Source organism: Globicephala melas, chromosome 7, assembly GCF_963455315.2.
Source record: "Globicephala melas chromosome 7, mGloMel1.2, whole genome shotgun sequence".
Lineage (NCBI taxonomy): Eukaryota > Metazoa > Chordata > Mammalia > Artiodactyla > Delphinidae > Globicephala > Globicephala melas.
This window is the reverse complement of record NC_083320.1, coordinates 92448130-92465993: the sequence shown is the minus strand read 5'-3', so window position 1 is coordinate 92465993 and position 17864 is coordinate 92448130. Positions and strand designations below refer to the sequence as shown.

Here is a 17864-nt window from a genome sequence, read left to right as displayed (position 1 = left end):
CACTATTGATTTGGACTATCAAGGCAGAGTCTGAAATAATAAGGTTTTGGCCTATTCCTGATTTTACAAGGAAGATTGAAATCGTACATGTTCATCAGGTCGATTTTTTATTGGACACACAAAAGGGTGTTTGGTCTTTGGATGCTGGTTATTTGCAAAGTCAGCTGGAAAGAAGGTTTATTTTTTTTTGCTATTGTTATTGGTTTTTTAAGGGAAAATGTGGAAACTTGATCCCTAGAAAATGTTAAATGGAAGTGCAGAGGGGCAGTTTGCCCACCCTCGATGTAAATAGTTGAATCAATCCAGAGAAATGAGCCATCCCTAGGCTGGCAGTGTGGCCATGAGAAAACCTGTGTTCTGTTCCTTGCTTTGTACTAGCTGGCTGTGTGACCTTGGACAAGTCACTTAACTTCTCTGAGCCTCAGTTCATCAAGTTTTCACTAGGCCAGCAGTGGCAAACACTCCTGGCCCCAGGGGTAAGACAGAAAATACATCTGGATAAAGAGGACTGGGAAGAAAACAAAACAATGAAACAGAAAGCCAACAGAACACCAACTTTATTGTGAGGCTGGGGGGCAATCGGGGATGGTGGGGACTGAGGCAGAGCACAGCCCAATCTAAATGGGACGGCCCACTAGTCAGCTTCAAGCTGAATGCAGACCTCATGTGACCAGATCTTCTAATTCCTTTTTAAAGAGAAGGTGAAAAATCCAGAGGTTTACATGAAATCATTTACTTTTCAAATATATGGCATGTAACAATAAACCTGTGTGAACCAACAACACTCTGAACAAAATGAAGTTTTCCCCTGGACTGAATTCAACTTGGGGGTGCTAATTTGCAGCCTCTAGACATGATGAACTCAGAAATCCGTTGCAGGTGTGGAATGCTGTGGCCCTGTGAGTTTCATGTGCATTGCCCTCAGGGTCACACCAATGTCGAGGTGGAAGAGGTCTTAGCGGGTTCCTGGTTTGCCTCTCGTGCACCATCCCTGGAAGTTATTACCCAACCTTTGTTTAGCCCTTCCACAAGCCTGACTGTCCCGAAAGGGACAAACTCTGTTTGGAGTTCTTTCTTGTATTGAGGAGAAACCCTTCATTCACCTACTTCTTGGTTCTAATTCTGTCACCTGCAGTGATACAGAACACATCCTTGGTCTCCTGGGTCTTTAGACCTGGCTGAGCCTGCTTCTATCCCCCCACCCACATCAGACAGCTGCTTCCTGGGCAGTCAGGGCTTTGAAAGGTCTTCTTAGAGCACAAAACCCTGGATAAGTTAGAGACATTTCCCTGGAAGAGAATTCAGCTGGAACCCCTTTCACCATGACTTGTGCATGGTTGAGGCGAGTTTCCCTCCTTTGGGGGAGAGAGGAGGGGGCTGGGGGGTATAGAAAGCCACTGCTAGCCTATTGGGAGACCTGAGGGAGGCAGGGTGCAACCTGTGTCCTTCAAAGGGTCACCACTGGGGGCTCTTTGTTCTGTAGAATGGGTCTAAGTGGGAGTGTCGTTTTGTCCCAGAAGGGTAGTCCTGTGACCCCTTCTCACCTCACTGTAACCTTTGGGTGCTTTCTGCCCACACAGGGATGACCTGGAATCACTTTCTCCTACAGCTGCTTGTCAGGCTCTGTGATACAGCAGCAGACGGCGGGGTGGGGTGGGCACGTGGCGGTGTGCTTTGGCCCCGCTGGAGAGAGGTGGGCAAGTGACTGCTGTTTGCGTCGACAGGCGTGCAGCTCAGGGGCCGCTTGGGAGCCTGTGCCTGGATATGGGACAGAGCCTTGAAGAGACGTAGGACTCAGCTGCTGTTCAGAGCTATCCCGTGTGGGGTGAAATGCTTCCTTCAAAATGTGACTCTGCATTATAGTAGAGTCTCCGTGACATATTGTGGGGACAGTCTTTCACATGCTCTGTGATTCGACCCACGAGTCTAGAACAGGGACATGAACTAGGTGTAATAAATAATATGCAATCTGGTGACTATTTAGCATCTGGTAATGATGATAAGTCAGGTTTGAAATGTTCCTTGAGGAGACTGTGAGATTCTGAGAAATGAAGCCAGGAAGACTGATTAGAGCCTATTGCTGTTCAGAAAATCTACTGCAAAAAATACAGGGAGGTATTGCTAGGCTAATAGGAGAGGCAAATACAGTCCACCTTGGCCTCTGAAAACCAAATGGGTGTAATCAGCAAATGTCATTGCTCTTAGGGGTGAATGCACAGGAGAGCAAGAGACACCCTGCCACACGGCGGTAGAGAGCGTTGCTGATTTGATCAGTGACAGCAGAGAAAGAACACATTAGCTTTTCTCTATGGTCCTTACTTCCTTTGAAGCCTTATTGATTTATTCATTTATTTGTTTGCTTCTTTGGTTATTTATCTCTCCAGTTTTAAGGAAAGACCCCTATTGAAGAAATAAAAGTTATGTTTTTAAGGGTTTGTGCCACCAAAATTTGTTCTTCTTAGGGGGGTGTCACACACTTGTTTCTCAGCTCTTTTTTTTTTTTAACATCTTTATTGGGGTATAATTGCTTTACAATGGTGTGTTAGTTTCTGCTTTATAACAAAGTGAATCAGTTTTACATATACTTATGTTCCCATATCTCTTCCCTCTTGCGTCTCCCTCCCTCCCACCCTCCCTATCCCACCCCTCCAGGCGGTCACAAAGCACCGAGCTGATCTCCCTGTGCTATGCGGCTGTTTTTCAACTCTTGACGTAAAGATTCATATCCTACATTGTGTACAGCTGTACCGGGTGGTGTTTACATTGCATATTTTGATGATGAATCACCCTATTCTCCCAAAATCTGGCCGCACTTGTTGGATGAATTTAGCAGTAACATAAAATAACCCTTTTGGAAGTTATCTGGGGAGAGAGTAACCCTAATCCTGTAGTAGTAGAAAGAAGAAAAACCCAGATAAAGTGGTGACTGTTTGTGAATGGAGGGAACAAAGACATGGGGAAGAACAGTAGCTAATAGTCAGCAGACCAGGGATAATTTGTGATGTAGCAGGAAGAAGATGGGCTTGGGTTCATTATTGGCTGTGTGACCTTGGGCAAGTTACTTAACTCCTCTGAGCGTCAGTTTCTGCATGGGTTAAATAGGGGAGAACAAATTTGTATCTTGTCAGAATTGAAGGGGAAAATGTGTGTCAGTGCCCAGCGCTGAGTGTGGCCCAGGGTCACTCCCTTCTCCCCACTGGGTGATCTTCTGTCTTCACATATTTGTCATTCAGTGCCTTACACATAATGAGCACTTGATATTTTTTGGTTAATGTACAGAGGCAGGGAGTCAGAGCGCATTGTCCAAAACCCAGGAGGCAGACAGCCTGCCTCAGTGCTGCTCTCTGATCTCTCATTTGGAACCTCGGGTAAATAGGGGAGCCTGGGGAAGGTGCAGGGAAGGTATCTGGTGCAAGACAGAATCCTTCCTTTTCTCCCAGGCACGTGCACACACAGGCAGCACATGCCAGGCAGACCTCGGTCAGTGCATGTTCCAGTACCTTCCCTTTCTTCTGCCCTCACTTCCCAGAGTGAAGAGAGGTGATGGTTCCAAATGAAAGACTAGCAATTTAAGAAGTTTTTCTTAAGAGGGAGGAGAACAAATTTATATCTCTTGAGAATTAAAGGAGAGAATGTGTGACAGTGCCTTGCTTTCCTTCTTTTTAATGTGAAGTATGAATAGAAATGTTGATTCTGTGTAGATAAATTATTTGATTAAACAGGACATCAGTGTGCTCAGTGGTTAGATTTGCCAAGAGATCCGAGGCAAGCTGTTAATGGTTTTCCTCATTTACTCGAGGATAAATAATGCAGGAAGCTCATCAGATTCGTCTGAATCTGACAGATTGGAAAGAATCTGATCCCCCAAGCTAAGGAAGTGGTGAAGGAGGAAAAAGATTGCCACGAAGCTGGTTTTACTGCTCGAGAAATCTAGAGCTTCAGAAAGCCATGTTGAAATCAAATTACACATCTGTCTTCAGCCAGAGTAGGAAATTGAAAGTTAAAGAGAAGCTTCCCGGGCTTCCCTGGTGGCGCAGTGGTTGAGAGTCCACCTGCCGATGCAGGAGACACGGGTTCGTGCCCCGGTCCGGGAAGATCCCACATGCCGCGGAGCGGCTGGGCCCGTGAGCCATGGCCGCTGAGCCTGCGCGTCCGGAGCCTGTGCTCTGCAACGGGAGAGGCCTCAACGGTGAGAGGCCACCGTACCGCAAAAAAAAAAAAAAAAAAAGAGAAGCTTCCTTCTCAGGCTTGACTCTGTTATTAGTCAGTTTTCATACTGGGTGGTCTCTTTAGAGACTGGCCCGTTATGGCTATCGTGCGTCAGCAAGGCCCTTCCCCAGTGGGCCATCCACTGTTTGACAGGAAGTGGATTATCACGAGCAGAAGTCTCAGGGTGAACAGTGGTGTGTCACTGCTGGGCTTTCTAAACATATGCGTGCTGTCTTCAATTGGCTGCACACTGTGGCTGATGGAGGACACCAGGGCTATCTTATGACAGATAAATATGCAGTTAAGATGTCCCTGCTGTCCCCGAAAGGGGATGGACAACTGCCTTCGGAATATGAATCCCCATACCATATTCAGCCCTGGAATATTTCTCCTAACTACTTCTTTGGGGTGTGAAAGGAGGAAACTATAATCATCCGTTAATATTGGATTAATTTCACTGATTAGTCTAGCTTTCCCCCCACCCCACCCCCTTCTTCCCTTCCTCTCTTTCCTTCCTTCCCTCCTTCCTTCCTACAAATACCTGTCAGGCTCAGGAGATACATCATTAAACACTACAGAAAAATTCCCTGCCCTTATATTATGGTGCTTGCGTTCCTCTGTGTGTGTTTGTGTGTAGGAAGAGGAAGATACTAAGGCAAATAAATGTATATATGTGTTTGTATACACATAATTGTACCTGTCCGTCTTTTTGCCATTTAAAAGCTGATGCTGTGACCAATTAGATACTAGAAAACTTAGTAGAGGCATTTAAGACCCCAAAGGTTTTTCCAGAAGCTCCCCACTACCTCAGAGAGTGGGAAAAGGAGACAGACTGTATACAAAGTATCTGCTGTTTGATTCCATAAGTAGAGTCTTGGGCCACCTCTGGGTGGGAGAGTCAGATGGCAGCCTGGGGGCAGGTGACAGTCCTTACTCAAACTCCAGAGTACTTCTGAGGAACTGAAGGGTTCCCCCCAGGGGACAAGCAGGTCTTTCATGTCAAGAAGACCGTAGGTCTGTGTCTTTATTCCTGTCTTACCCCTAGGTTCTTCTTTGTTATAAAGCAGAAACTAACACACCGTTGTAAAAAAATAAATAAATAATTTTTTTTTCAGATTCTTAAAAAAAAAAAAAAAGAAGAAGACCGTAGGGTTTGGTTTGAGGCAGGTTTTTACTGCCCTCTACTTGAGGCTCAGCCCCACCTTGGTTTGGTCTGTGGTTCTCAAGGTACAGTCCAGGGTAGGGCCCACCACTCTGCATCAGAACCACTCAGTATACTGGTTATCTATTGCTGGGTAGAAAATTTTTTTCCCATGAGGAAGTTATTTTTATTTCCATTTCATAGATGAAGCAACTGAGATCTGAAGAAGTTACCCAAGTTTATACCAGTAAATGGCAGAGTCGGGTGCTTTTGACATCAAGTTATTTCCTTGTTCTATTCCATTATACGTGAGAATGAGATTTTGATACTTTCTCTTTGGCAAGAGCCAGGAGAATTCACCTGGTGTTTAGTCAGCTCGGGCTTCTATAGCAAAATACCATAGACTGGGTGGCTTATACAATAAACATTTATTTCTCACAGTCCTGGAGACTGGAAGTATAAGATCAGGGTGCCAGCAGGGTTCTGTCTTAGATCCTTCTGGGTTGTAGACTGATGACGTCTCATTGTATCCTCATATGGCTGAAAGAAGGCCAGTTATGTTTCTGGCCTCTTTTTGTAAGGCACTAATCCCATTCATGAGGGTTCTGCCCTCAGGACCTAATCACTTCCCAAAGACCCACTTCCAAATACCATCACACTGGGGATTCGATCCCAACCGATGAATAATGCAAGGCCCCAAACATTCAGTTCCTAACACATGATGTATTCATTTTCTATTGTGTAACAAAGCACCACAAATTTTGGAGCTTAAAACGACCTGTATTTGTTATCTCCTGTGGGTCAGGAGTCCGGGCAGGGCTCAGCTGTATCCTCTTCTTGGTTTCTGACTTACTTCACTTAGTATAATAATCTCTAGTTGCATCCATGTTGCTGCAAATGGCATTATTTCATTCTTTTTTATGGCCGAGTAGTACTCCATGATATATCTATCTATCTATCTATCTATATATATATATCTCTATACACACACACACACACACACACACACCACATCTTCTTTATCCATTCGTCTGTTGATGGACATTTAGATTGTTTCCATGTCTTGGCTATTGTGAATAATACTACTGTGAACATTGGGGCACATGTATCTTTTTGAATTGTAGTTTTGTCCAGGCATATGCCCAGGAGTGGGATTGCTGGATCACATGGTAGCTCTATTTTTAGTTTTTTGAGGAACCTCCATACTGTTTTTCACAGTGTCTGCACCACTCTGCTTGTTTTCTCATGAGGCTGCAGTCAAGATGTTGACTGCTGGGCTGTGGGAGAATCCACCTCCAAGCCCACTCAGGTAGGTGTGGTTGTCAGGCTGAGGGTCATGACTTCTTGGTGATGGAGGCTGGAGGCTGCCGCAGCTCCTAGAGGCCACCGGCGGTTTTTACTTACTTCATCGAGCCAGCATGGAGTGTCTCTAGAGCACGTCTCCTAGCCAGATGGGGTCTTGTATAACATAACCTAATCACCTGTGTCATATTCTATTGGCTGAGAATCGAGTCACAGGTCCCACCCACACTGAAGTGGAGATTACACAAAAGTGTGAACACCAGGAAGGGGGAGGAGCCAAGGGAGGCGCACCTGGTTTGCTTCATATAAATGCAGATTGCTGGGCTCACCTTGAAGTGACCCAATCAGAATTTCTGGGGTTGGGCCCAGGAATCTGCATTGCGGCCACTGCCCAGGCACTTCCTGGTTGGAGAGGCCACACTGAGCAGCAGGGGACACCTGGCGTTCTTTCCTGCCAGCGCTGCTGAGGCTCCTCCAATCCAGTCCTCATGCTGACCAGGGGCCACATGGTGATGGGCCTTGAAGCTCCGGGACTCAGCAGCTAGCCCAGCATCTAAGGGGTGGAAATGCTTTACCTCCACAGCCTGCCTGTGCACAGTGGCCATTTACCAATGGGGTCTGTCCCAGAATGTAGACTCTAAATTTTACGTCCCTCAGCATTGGAAAAACCGGAAACGAACGTTCATAGCAGCTTCACTCATAATAGACCCAAATGGGAAACAGCCCAAATGCCCTTCAACAGGTAAAGGGTTCAACTATGGTGCATCCATGCCATAGAATACTACTCAGAAATGAAAAGAATAAACTGTTGATACACACACAACTTGGACAAATAGCCAGGGCATTATGTTGAGCAAAAAAAGCCAATCCCAAGAAGCCAGTATCGTGGATTCCATTTATATAACAATCAGACCATGATAATAGTTAGAAATGGAAGACAGATTTAGTGGTCGTTAGGTGTTAGGGGAGATGGTTGTGGTCATAAAAGGGCAGGATGAGGGATCCTCTGGTGTTGGAGCTGTGCATTTTCTTTCCTGTTGAGATGAATACATGAATCTACACAGGTGATGAAATTGTATAGAACTTTATAAACACACACAAAAATGAGTACAAGTAGAACTGGGAAATTGGAATAAGTCTGGTGGATTATATGACTGTCAATATCCTGTCTGTGACAGTAGAGTGTGATTTTGCAAGATGTTGCCTTTGGGGGAAGCTGGGAAAAGCATACAGGGGATTTTCTCTGTAGTATTTCTTACAATGCATGTAAATCTACAAGTACTGCAATAAAAATTTTAATTAATAATATAGGGCCTGGACTTCAGCTTTCTCATCGCATCTTTGCTGTCCTGCACCCATCCGCAATAGATCTTTGTTAAGAGTCACCTTTCTTCTTTCTTCCTCCACAGTCCTCCTGGGGAGGAGGTCTTAGCTTCGGTTAAGTCGCTCTCTTCTTTTTACAGGAATCATTCTCCTCAGGTGACTGTCCTTCTTGGGCAAGAGCTTTGACCACAGAAAACCCAGAAAGCTGAGACATGGAGTTTCTTGCAGGGTAAGTAGAATCCAGCCTCTTCTTATTCCAGGGCCACACCTGCAGCTGCAGAAAATCAGGAGCAAACATCAAGACTCCAAAGGCATGCCCCTGCATAGCTTTCCCTCACGGCCCACTGAACAGTTAGAATGCTGCATCCACAGCACGAGAGACTCACTTCTCCTGTAGCATCGTCCTACCGTGAGGCTCCGAGGTTAGTGGCATAGCTTTCGATATCGCTGGTTAGATCAGGAAATCGTGGACCAGCAATCTGTCCTGTTCATCGTTGTACCTCCTAGCATAGGGCTGTCCATTAAATGTTGAGTGAATGAATGAATGCTGAGCCTGGCTTTATTACTGTCCAGTTTCATTTGGAAGAGGCAAGGAGGAAGACACAGGGGTTCTCTAAGAAAATGCTACGTGGCTCTTGTCAGGATTCATTCCTCAAGGCTGGAATCAGGGCTTCCCTGGTGCCTCAGTGGTTAAGAATCCACTTGCCAATGCAGGGGACATGGGTTCGAGCCCTGGTCCGGGAAGATCCCACATGCCATGGAGCAACTAAGCCCATGAGCCACAGCTACTGAGCCTGTGCTCTACAGCCCGTGAGCCACAGCTACTGAAGCCTGCACGCCTAGAGCCCATGCTCCACAACAAGAGAAGCTACCGCAAAGAGAAGCCCATGCACCGCTATGAAGAGTAGCCCCCGCTCAACACAACTAGAGAAAAGCCTGCGCACAGCAACGAAGACCCAATGCAGCCAAAAATAAATAAATAAATTTATTTTAAAAAGGAATAAAATATTTTTAAAAATAGGCTGGAATCAGTGACAACATGATACTTTATTTCCCCCCATCCCCCTGATTTGCATTTTAGGCGTATGTTCTGGTTGAGCAGTTCTAAAAACATGTTAAGAGGAATATTGGGCAAGGCTTGATGAAGAGAGTAGACTTAGCCCTTTGGATCATGGCAAGTTGTTCCCTCTGGTTTTTGAATATTGGGAAAAGTGCTCTATAACAGAATTGGAGCTGGAGTCCCTGTTTAGCTGCCATCCTCAGCATTCTACTCAGGTCCACTCGGCCTCCCCAGCCCTTTTCGTAGCTGTCTTTCATCTAAGATGTTTTGCAGATTCTTTCTGATCGATGGATAGAAGCTGGTCCTCATCTCAGCATCTCTGTAAAGCCAGCTCTGCTTGCAACAAGTCGCTCCACGATTTCAAAAGTTTCACTTCATGACATCTGGAATAAAATACCTTTGAGTGAAGAATGTCAGCAGAAATATCAAATGGCCTGTTATACAGAGGAAGGAGGCTTGAGTCTGGGGCCCCTATGAATGTGTGCTGCAGACATCAGAGTTTAGGTCAATGGCCAGATTAGCCTCCTATCTTGTCTGTGAGCAATCAGCCTAACCAGGCAATTGTACCGTGTGTGCTTCTGGCCTCAGCAGGAGAGTAGGCCATTGGTCCCCCTTGGCAACCATCAGTCTGTCCTCCTTACCTTGATGGCCACTAGGACTGATGCTGCTGTGGGCTATCTAGTTGGTCTTGGGGAACCAACTTCTAGCTTAAAAGGTGCCCTTCTCTGGGGGACCATACTTGTTTGCCTTCTAGATTTATGGAGTGTAGTCTTAATATTATCGCAGGATGGTGATGGCAGTAGAGCCTATGGTTGAAGTGTTTGGAACCAAAGTACCAGAGACCCATATAGGGAGTTGCTGGACTGTGGACCCCAGTGGGGGAAGAAAAGAGGGCTGCCTCGAGCTGTAGATCTGTAAGAAAACATTGTTGACTGAATCAACACCATATCTGACACATACGTATGTAAGTCATGTAATTGGAATAGGAATGTGAGCCTTCTGCATTCTCTTTTGAAAATATCAAAGGGTGGAGAGGGGAGAAAATCTGGCCAGAAAATCTTTTTAAATTTTTTTAATTTTAATTTTTGAAAATTTTATTGCCATATAGTTGATTTACAATGTTACGTTAATTTCTGCCGTACAGCAAAGTGATTCAGTTATACACATATATGCATTCTTTTTTATATTCTTTTCCATTATGGTTTATCACAGGATATTGAATAGAGTTCCTTGTGCTACACAGTAGGACCTTGTTGTTTGTCCATCCTCTATATACTAGTTTGCATCTTCTAATCCCAAACTCCCAATCCCTTCCTCCCCCACCCTCCCTCCCCCTTGGCAACCATCAGTCTGTCCTCTATGTCTGTGAGTCTGTTTCTGTTTTGTAGATAAGTTCATTTGTGTCATATGTTAGATTCCACATATACATATGGTATTTATCTTTCTCTTTCTGATTTACTGTGCTTAGTATAATAATCTCTAGGTCCATCCGTGTTGTTGCACATTGTCCAGAAAATCTTGTTCTTTGCTCTCTGTAAGGTCCCACAGACTTTTTGTGACACTCAGCCTGAAGAAGTTTTCCTTCCACCAGTCCCACCAGTGATCAGCTCTTCAGAGGGCATGGATTGGGATGTAAGACAGAAGGGGGAAAGATTGCATCTTGAATAATTTAAAATTATGTTTTATCCTTAGGACACATGCTTTGCTATAGTTCAGGGGTGTGTAGACTACTGCTATGATTAATATACTAGAAATCTGTTTAGTGGGTCACTGAATTTAGAAGCTTTTCATCATCTACATCTTCCTAATCAATAGGTATTAAAAGGCAAGTGCTATCAAGTAGGTGGTCTAGGAAATTTTCAGTTAAAATGGAGTTTTTGTTTTCAAAAGAGGAGGAGACATCTATAGGTTGAACTCTCCTACTTTTATTTATTTATTTATTTTTTAGATAACAGTCTCAAGTGTGTTTCAGTGCTTTAAAAAATGTTTTAGGGCTTCCCTGGTGGCGCAGTGGTTGAGAGTCCGCCTGCCGATGCAGGGGACACGGGTTCGTGCCCCGGTCTGGGAGGATCCCACATGCCGCAGAGTGGCTGGGCCCGTGAGCCATGGCCGCTGAGCCTGCGCTTCCGGAGCCTGTGCTCCGCAACGGGAGAGGCCACAACAGTGAGAGGCCCACGTACCACAAAAAAAAAAAAAAAAAAAAAAAAAAGTGTTTTAACCGTAGTTTTTTCTGATTTAGTTTAATCAATACCAGGGTAAGTTATTTCACTCTGTGGTATACTTGTGACATGAAATGATTGATTAACTGGAAAAATCTCTGATGGAATAGTGGCTCTAGGCAATGATTATCAATGGCTACACAAACACTAGGTGAAGGTTTATGGGGAGACTTTTTAGTGGGTGAATCAGGTTGACATCACCTGAACTCATTGATTATCACAAAAAGTGCAACAACCAGACATTCTGTGCCTCCTGATGTGATGCAATAGGACACCACAGCATGGTCCATAACATCTTGTTGCTAAAAATATTGAACCTAGATGGAATCAAATCTCTAGATCCAACTACCAGTTTATAGAAAATACAGAGGAAAGGGGAACATGTTGGATGACACCACAAGGATACATTCAACCACTGGACAAATGACCAGTTTTCTTCAAAAATAAATGGCATGGAGAAGAAAGGAGAGAAAACGGTTTTGGACTGAAAGAGACTTAAAAGACTAATCAAACAAATGCTATTTGCAAACTTTGGAGGCTGATTTCAACAAATTGACTATAAAAATACATTTCTGAGACAATCAGGGAAAAATAAGGGTGGTTATGAGGTGATAATTAGAAATTCTTGTTAAGTTTGTTGAATGAGATAATGGCATTATGGTGAAGTTAAAAAGAGAAAAAAATCCCAATCATTCAGAAATACATGCTGAAGTATTTATGGGTGAAATGGTAGGAGATCTGGGTTTTGAAATCCAATATGAAAAAAGGTGGAAGGCAGAGATGAAATAAAAATGGCAGAATTATTGATAATTATTGAAGCTGGGAATAAGTACTTGGGGTTCATAGTCTAGTCTTTCTACTTTATATGTTTGAAATTTTCCGTAATATATGGTTAAAGTAAAGTTGAAACATGTTCTAGTTTTTGTCTGAAGGCCTCAGAGAAATGAAGCAGAAGACATAAGTAATGGAATAAGCTATGCCTCTAAATGATGCTTCCATTTTTCTTTTTTTTATTAAGGATATGTTTTGTGGCACAGGCTTGAGCTGTCTTAGTTGAGGGGAACAGGGATCCAGAGAAGGAAGTGATAATTGCTCATCAGATGGAGGAAATTTAGAAGGGACAGTGCTAGGTTTAACTGTCTGGAGGTTGTTGGATGCTATGGTCTCTGAATGTTTGTTTCCCCTCAAAATTCACGTTTTGAATTCTAATGCACAATGCGATGGTGATAGAAGTTGGGGCCTTTGGGAAGTGATTAGATGATGAGGGTGAGGCTTCATGAATGGGATTAATGCTCTCATAAAGATCCCATAGAGCTCCCTAGCCCCTTCTGCCGTGTGAAGATGCAACAAGAAGTCTGTGACCCAGAAGAAAGCCCTCATCGGACCATGGCACCCTGATCTCAGACTTCTAGCCTCCTGAACTGTGTTTATCCTTTATAAGCTACCCAGTCTGTGGTATTCTGTTATAGCAGCTGGAAGGGACAAATACATTGGGCTATTTTTAATTCGGATATGTTTCCGTTTTCTGCCAAGACCTATCCGCAGTGCCTGCTAGAATGTCTGGGAAAAGATTGGGCACTTAATAAATGTTGACTTGATGAATGATTAAACTTCAATTAATTGGCACCCACCTATTGTATGAGTGGCCTAGATAAGGCTTTAACAAACAACCAATGCAATGAATAATCGATCTAAACAAATCCTTAGTGTTGGAGAGAAAATGACCACTATTAGGTGTCAGGAATATTATGCCAAATAAATACAAAGCATCTTCGTTACAGTTAGGCACTGGGCTGTTTTAGAGATGGAGTCACTGTACCTGTTCTGCAGCCTCATGAATTCTCATTATCATCTCCCTGGTTATAACAAACAAGAATAATGCTAAAAATACTAATTTCTTAGGGACAGTATTACCGGTGTGGAGACACAAGATTATCAGCAAACGAGGAAACAAAAGGGGCTTCAATAAAATTACTTCCTATCAAGTATAATAAACATGTACAATAAGTTATTATTAAGGACCTTTGAGGCAGACCACATTAATGAGATATGGAGACACCTAAACTAGATTTCAAGTAAAAAAAAAAAAAAAAAAGAGAGCAAGAATAAAGGCGAATGTAAGAGAGAAGAGGAAGATGGAAAATGAAGAAAAAAAAAAGGAGTAGGTATGATGAAAATTGCCCTGCCATTCTGTGGCAAGAGTGAAAGCAAACCTAATGACTTTCTCTGCTTTCAGTTTTAAAAATAAGACATTTCTCAGATATGAAATGTGGTCCATTATCTGTCAGTGGTGTTCCGAGTTGTCTTCAGGCAGCAAATGTATGCCATAAAATAAAGTTCAAATTCCCCACACCCTCCTTTTAAGGGGCGGCACAAATCTAGCCTGTTTGGAAAATTGGTTCTTGATGACAGTTTTTCTACCCTTGCTTAGAGGAATACACGGACGCGTATGATGTGCGTGTGTGCGTGCGCACGCGTGTGCGCCTGTGTGTATGCTGTGGTTCATAGATTTTAAGATGAACCCTTTTTTCACATTTCAACATCTCTGAAACCAAGGTGTGTGTCAGGGTTGAATTGGCAGCATTTTTTTCTGTCTTGATGGCTCACAGAATAATGTTGCGTATTATCATCGGCCACATCTTACGTTGTAAATTTGATTTATTTAGAGGCAGGGTAGGGTGGGGAAAGAGGAAGAGGACAAGAGTGGGAGAAAATGTGATGATGCTTTGTATAATGGCATCATTTAGAAAAAGTGCTTTTTAATTTCAATTCCCAATATTCATTTGGGTGACTGGGAATAAAAGTGGCACTTGCTTATATTCTTTGGATGGATCCGTGGACATGGTTAAACTCTTCCCTCTGAATTCTCCTTCACTTGTTTGTTCCAGCCTTTTCTGTTTCTCATACATGTGCAATTTTAGCTTGGTTCGAGCTCCACATTTACAACTTTCCAAAATGCACCCATGACTTAGATCAACTGTTAGTTTGAGAAAAATCAACCATGAAAAGATCTGAGAAGAGCGTCAGAGCTGTACTCTAAGGTGGGACAAAAATGCCCCTTAATATCTTAGAGAATTCTACCTCTTCTGAGTCCAAACATATTAATGTGTGCCCAAGCTGTGATTCTGCTTCTATTTGTCATTTCTGGTTTTCTGGGCACAAGCTCACGCTAGATGCCAAGCAAACTGCAGGCTTCAGCTCAGCAACTATGAAATAAAGGGGCCTTGGTTCTCTCCTCCAGGAGGGAATTGCTTTTAACCCTTCAAAGCAGTTCCTTTGGTTCCTTTTTGTAGCTGTAAGTTTTAGGGATTCCTACTTAGAGGTGAGGGCATTAACTCTCCTGGGCTCAGATGGCATGCCATCCATCACACAGAGGGAGAGGAAGTGAAGCTGGAAAACCAGTGCCTCCTCAGATCAGGAGCCTTGAATATTGAATTCTCATGCAGGATCTGGCATCTCTTATACTGGTTTTGATTTTGTGATACAACTGAGCTCAGATGAACAGGTGATAGACTGTGGCTCTGGTTGGATCAGCAAGATGGTACTGCTCGAGGTTATGGGGCAGATAGCAAAGGCATCTGAATATTGGTCGCTGAAAATCAAGTGATGAGTTTGGATAATAGGTGATAGAGAGAAAGCAGTAGCATACAGTCTCTGGCTCTATCTCTAACCCAAACACCAGGCAGAAATTCAGTGAAAAATACTCATCAAATCAATTGAGCCATATTAGCGTAGGCAGGGTTTAAGAGTTCTGGGCATACACTCATTGCAGACAGTAGAAATGGGGTGATGTTTGCTTGCCTCCTATGCAAATGTTTTTTTATGCGTCCGTGTAGTTACCAGTTTCATTAGACCCAGTCTTTCCTTGCCAGAACCCAAGCAAAATGTCACCTCCCTTTTGGAGAGATTTCATCATTGACAGAAACATAATTTCACTTACCCAGTGAGAGAAATGTTGACACTGACAAGAAGATAGTACCTTCTACCTTCAAAACTGTTTTATAGGAAACAATTTAAGCTAAAAGAGCTTTTTCTTCCATTTTCTCCGTTTTATCAGCAGTGATTACTCCCTTTGCTCTTCTGCCATGTCAACCTACGTCCAAAGTACCTGAGTTTGATCTGATCAGTGTCTGGTTTAAAATGAAGATTAAATATTCCCAGCCCAGGTTTTGGAGTCGGGGCACCTATGGGGATTTGGAGCAAGGTTTAGGGTGCTGGTAATGTTAACCCTGTAGCTGTGAGGGGGTGGAGGGGATGTGAAATCTCAACACCGTGAGAGTTGCCTCTCTGAGCATCATCACCATGTTGGACAAGGTCAGTGCAGGGAGGAGAGCCATCCCAGGTCCTGAGCAAGGACGTCTGTGGGGATGAGGGAGAGCAGTAAGTTAGGCAGGAAAGGGCCAAGGAGAGTAATAAGGGAATGAGCTACCCATGTCTGTCGCCAGCTAGAGGCAGATGCCTTTGTGGTGAGTGTGCCTGGGGAATCACACTGCCTACATTGATTGATTGGATTGCCGGGCCGTGGAGCATGCAGGATCTTAGTTCCCCAGCCAGGGATTGAGCCTGTGCCCCCTGCATTGGGAGCGTGGAGTCTGAACCACTGGACCGCCAGGGAAGTCCCAATCCTCCCCCTTACTTAGCTCTGTGACCTTTGTGAGCTACGACCTCAGTAACGACTCCGTCATCCGTCTGATTTCTCCGGCAGAAACCCAGTAGTCACCTCTGTCTTCACTTCCCCTACGTGTGAGCACGTCCTTTTGGTTCAGCCTCCAGAGGATCTCAGAGCCAGCCACTTCCCTCCACCTCTATTGCCACCACTCTAATCCAGACCCTCTTGGTCTCTTTTCTAGAATACTCCAGCAGCCTCCTTAACAGTTCTCCCTGTCCCTACCGTTGACCTCTGAGAGTCTGTTTTCCACGTGCAGCTGGAGAAATCTTTTAGAAACATAATTGGATCACATTCCTTCTCCGGTCATAATCCTTCACGGCTTCCTTTGCACACAGCACAAAACCCAGAGTCCCCAAAGAGCACACAGAGCCCTGCAGGATGGGGCCCCGCCTGTTCTCGAGCACCTTGCACACGCCTGCTTCCTGCACTCACCATTGTCCAGTCAGTTGAGCTTTCTTTAAGCTTGTTTCATGCTCCAGATCTTTTCATGGGTTATTTCTGCTGCTTGGAATCCCTCTCTCCCAGCACCATGCCTGAGCCTCTCATTCGACAGAGCTTGTCTTGAATGTCACTTCCGATGTGGGCCACCCTTCCCCTATTTCCCTTTGACCCAGCCTCCTGTTTATTTCCTTCATAGTACATTCCGAATTTGCAATTTGTAATTCTTTTATTTAATTGCCTTGTGTCCCTTTTCCCCACCAGGGCACAGGGATCACAGCTGGTCATTCACTGTGCTATCCCCAAAGCATAGTGCCTGACACATTAGTCGGACTCTGTAAGTACCTGGTGAATGAATGAATCCAACGAAGTGCTAAATAGACAGGTATTGAATGAACGGGCAAAGCTAGTGGCGTCTAAAAGTGTGTGATTCTTTTTAGGGGTATTGCCATTGTTCCCAGGAGGTAGAGTGTTAAGCCCGATGGACACAACATGGTGCAGGGGAAAGACTGGGGACATTGGTACAGAAAGACAGAGCTCGAGTTGTGGCTCTGCCTCTTATTAGCTGTGTGATATAGGAAGTGTTTCTTAACCACTCCCAGCTTTAATCTTCTCATCTGTGAAATGGGGGTTAGACATCTTTACCTCAGAGGGTACCATGAGGAGTAAACGAGTTAATGTATGTAAATCCCCTGGCATAGAGCTAGCATGGGATCGGCATTCAACACCCTGTCACTCATTTCTTCCCTTCCACCAACAAAACTGGAACTACAGGCATCCGTGAGCTGATGAGAAAGGTGGTTTTGGAGGAGAGAGAACTTCCAGGTGCCAGCTCCCTCCCCCACTCTCACCCCCCAGTCACATTTCGTTAGGAATCTCAGACCATTGCAGGAAGACACTTTTTCTAGCAGTAGAGGTTGCCAGTCGTTGTGGGACATACGAGCCAGGTCATTGCCTTTGCTTATTCTTCCTTGAAGTTGCACATTTCAAACTGAAGATTCTCAGATTCTTCTGTTCAGAATATGACCATATTTGGGGGTGAAACCCAGTGTCTTTTTTTCAACTGTGTTTCCTAATACCCTCCTGACTGCCACCTCCATTACTCTGCTTGAATTAATACTGGAGGCCTCTAAGAGCTCCTAACCCTATTTCATTAAGTGGCATTATCCCATTTGTCTGAAAATCTGCTCTTTGCTCTTCGTTCATCAGCAGAGGGACTGAGCTTTTCCTGGGGTCCTAACTGTTCCCTCTCACTTGGTTTCTGGACTCTTTCCCTTTTCCGTCTCCTTCCTGTCCATGTTCCTACCATCTTTCTTTCTCTTTTTTCCTCCATCCATCCTTATCCTCACTGTCTCCCCACTGAATGTTCCTTTCGTCATCTCTCTGCTCGGTGGTCCTCCTTGAGTAGCACAACTGGTAGAGCAGGTACTTGGGTGCCCCTTGTCACATCCCTGGGTCTACTTGGGATTTCAGCCATGGCTATAGAGGACAGCTTCAGGTCCT

General features: G+C 44.3%; 1 protein-coding gene across 2 annotated transcripts in view; it reads left to right on the top strand.

The window, feature by feature from the left end:
• THSD7B (thrombospondin type 1 domain containing 7B) overlaps positions 1 to 17864 on the top strand; it is a 1218744-nt gene that overhangs the window by 81497 nt on the left and 1119383 nt on the right. For both annotated transcript variants that reach the window (XM_030883051.2, XM_060302483.1), the window contains one exon: positions 8116 to 8204. The gene's annotated coding sequence lies outside the window, so the exon portion shown is untranslated. The remainder of the gene's footprint in view (positions 1 to 8115; positions 8205 to 17864) is intronic.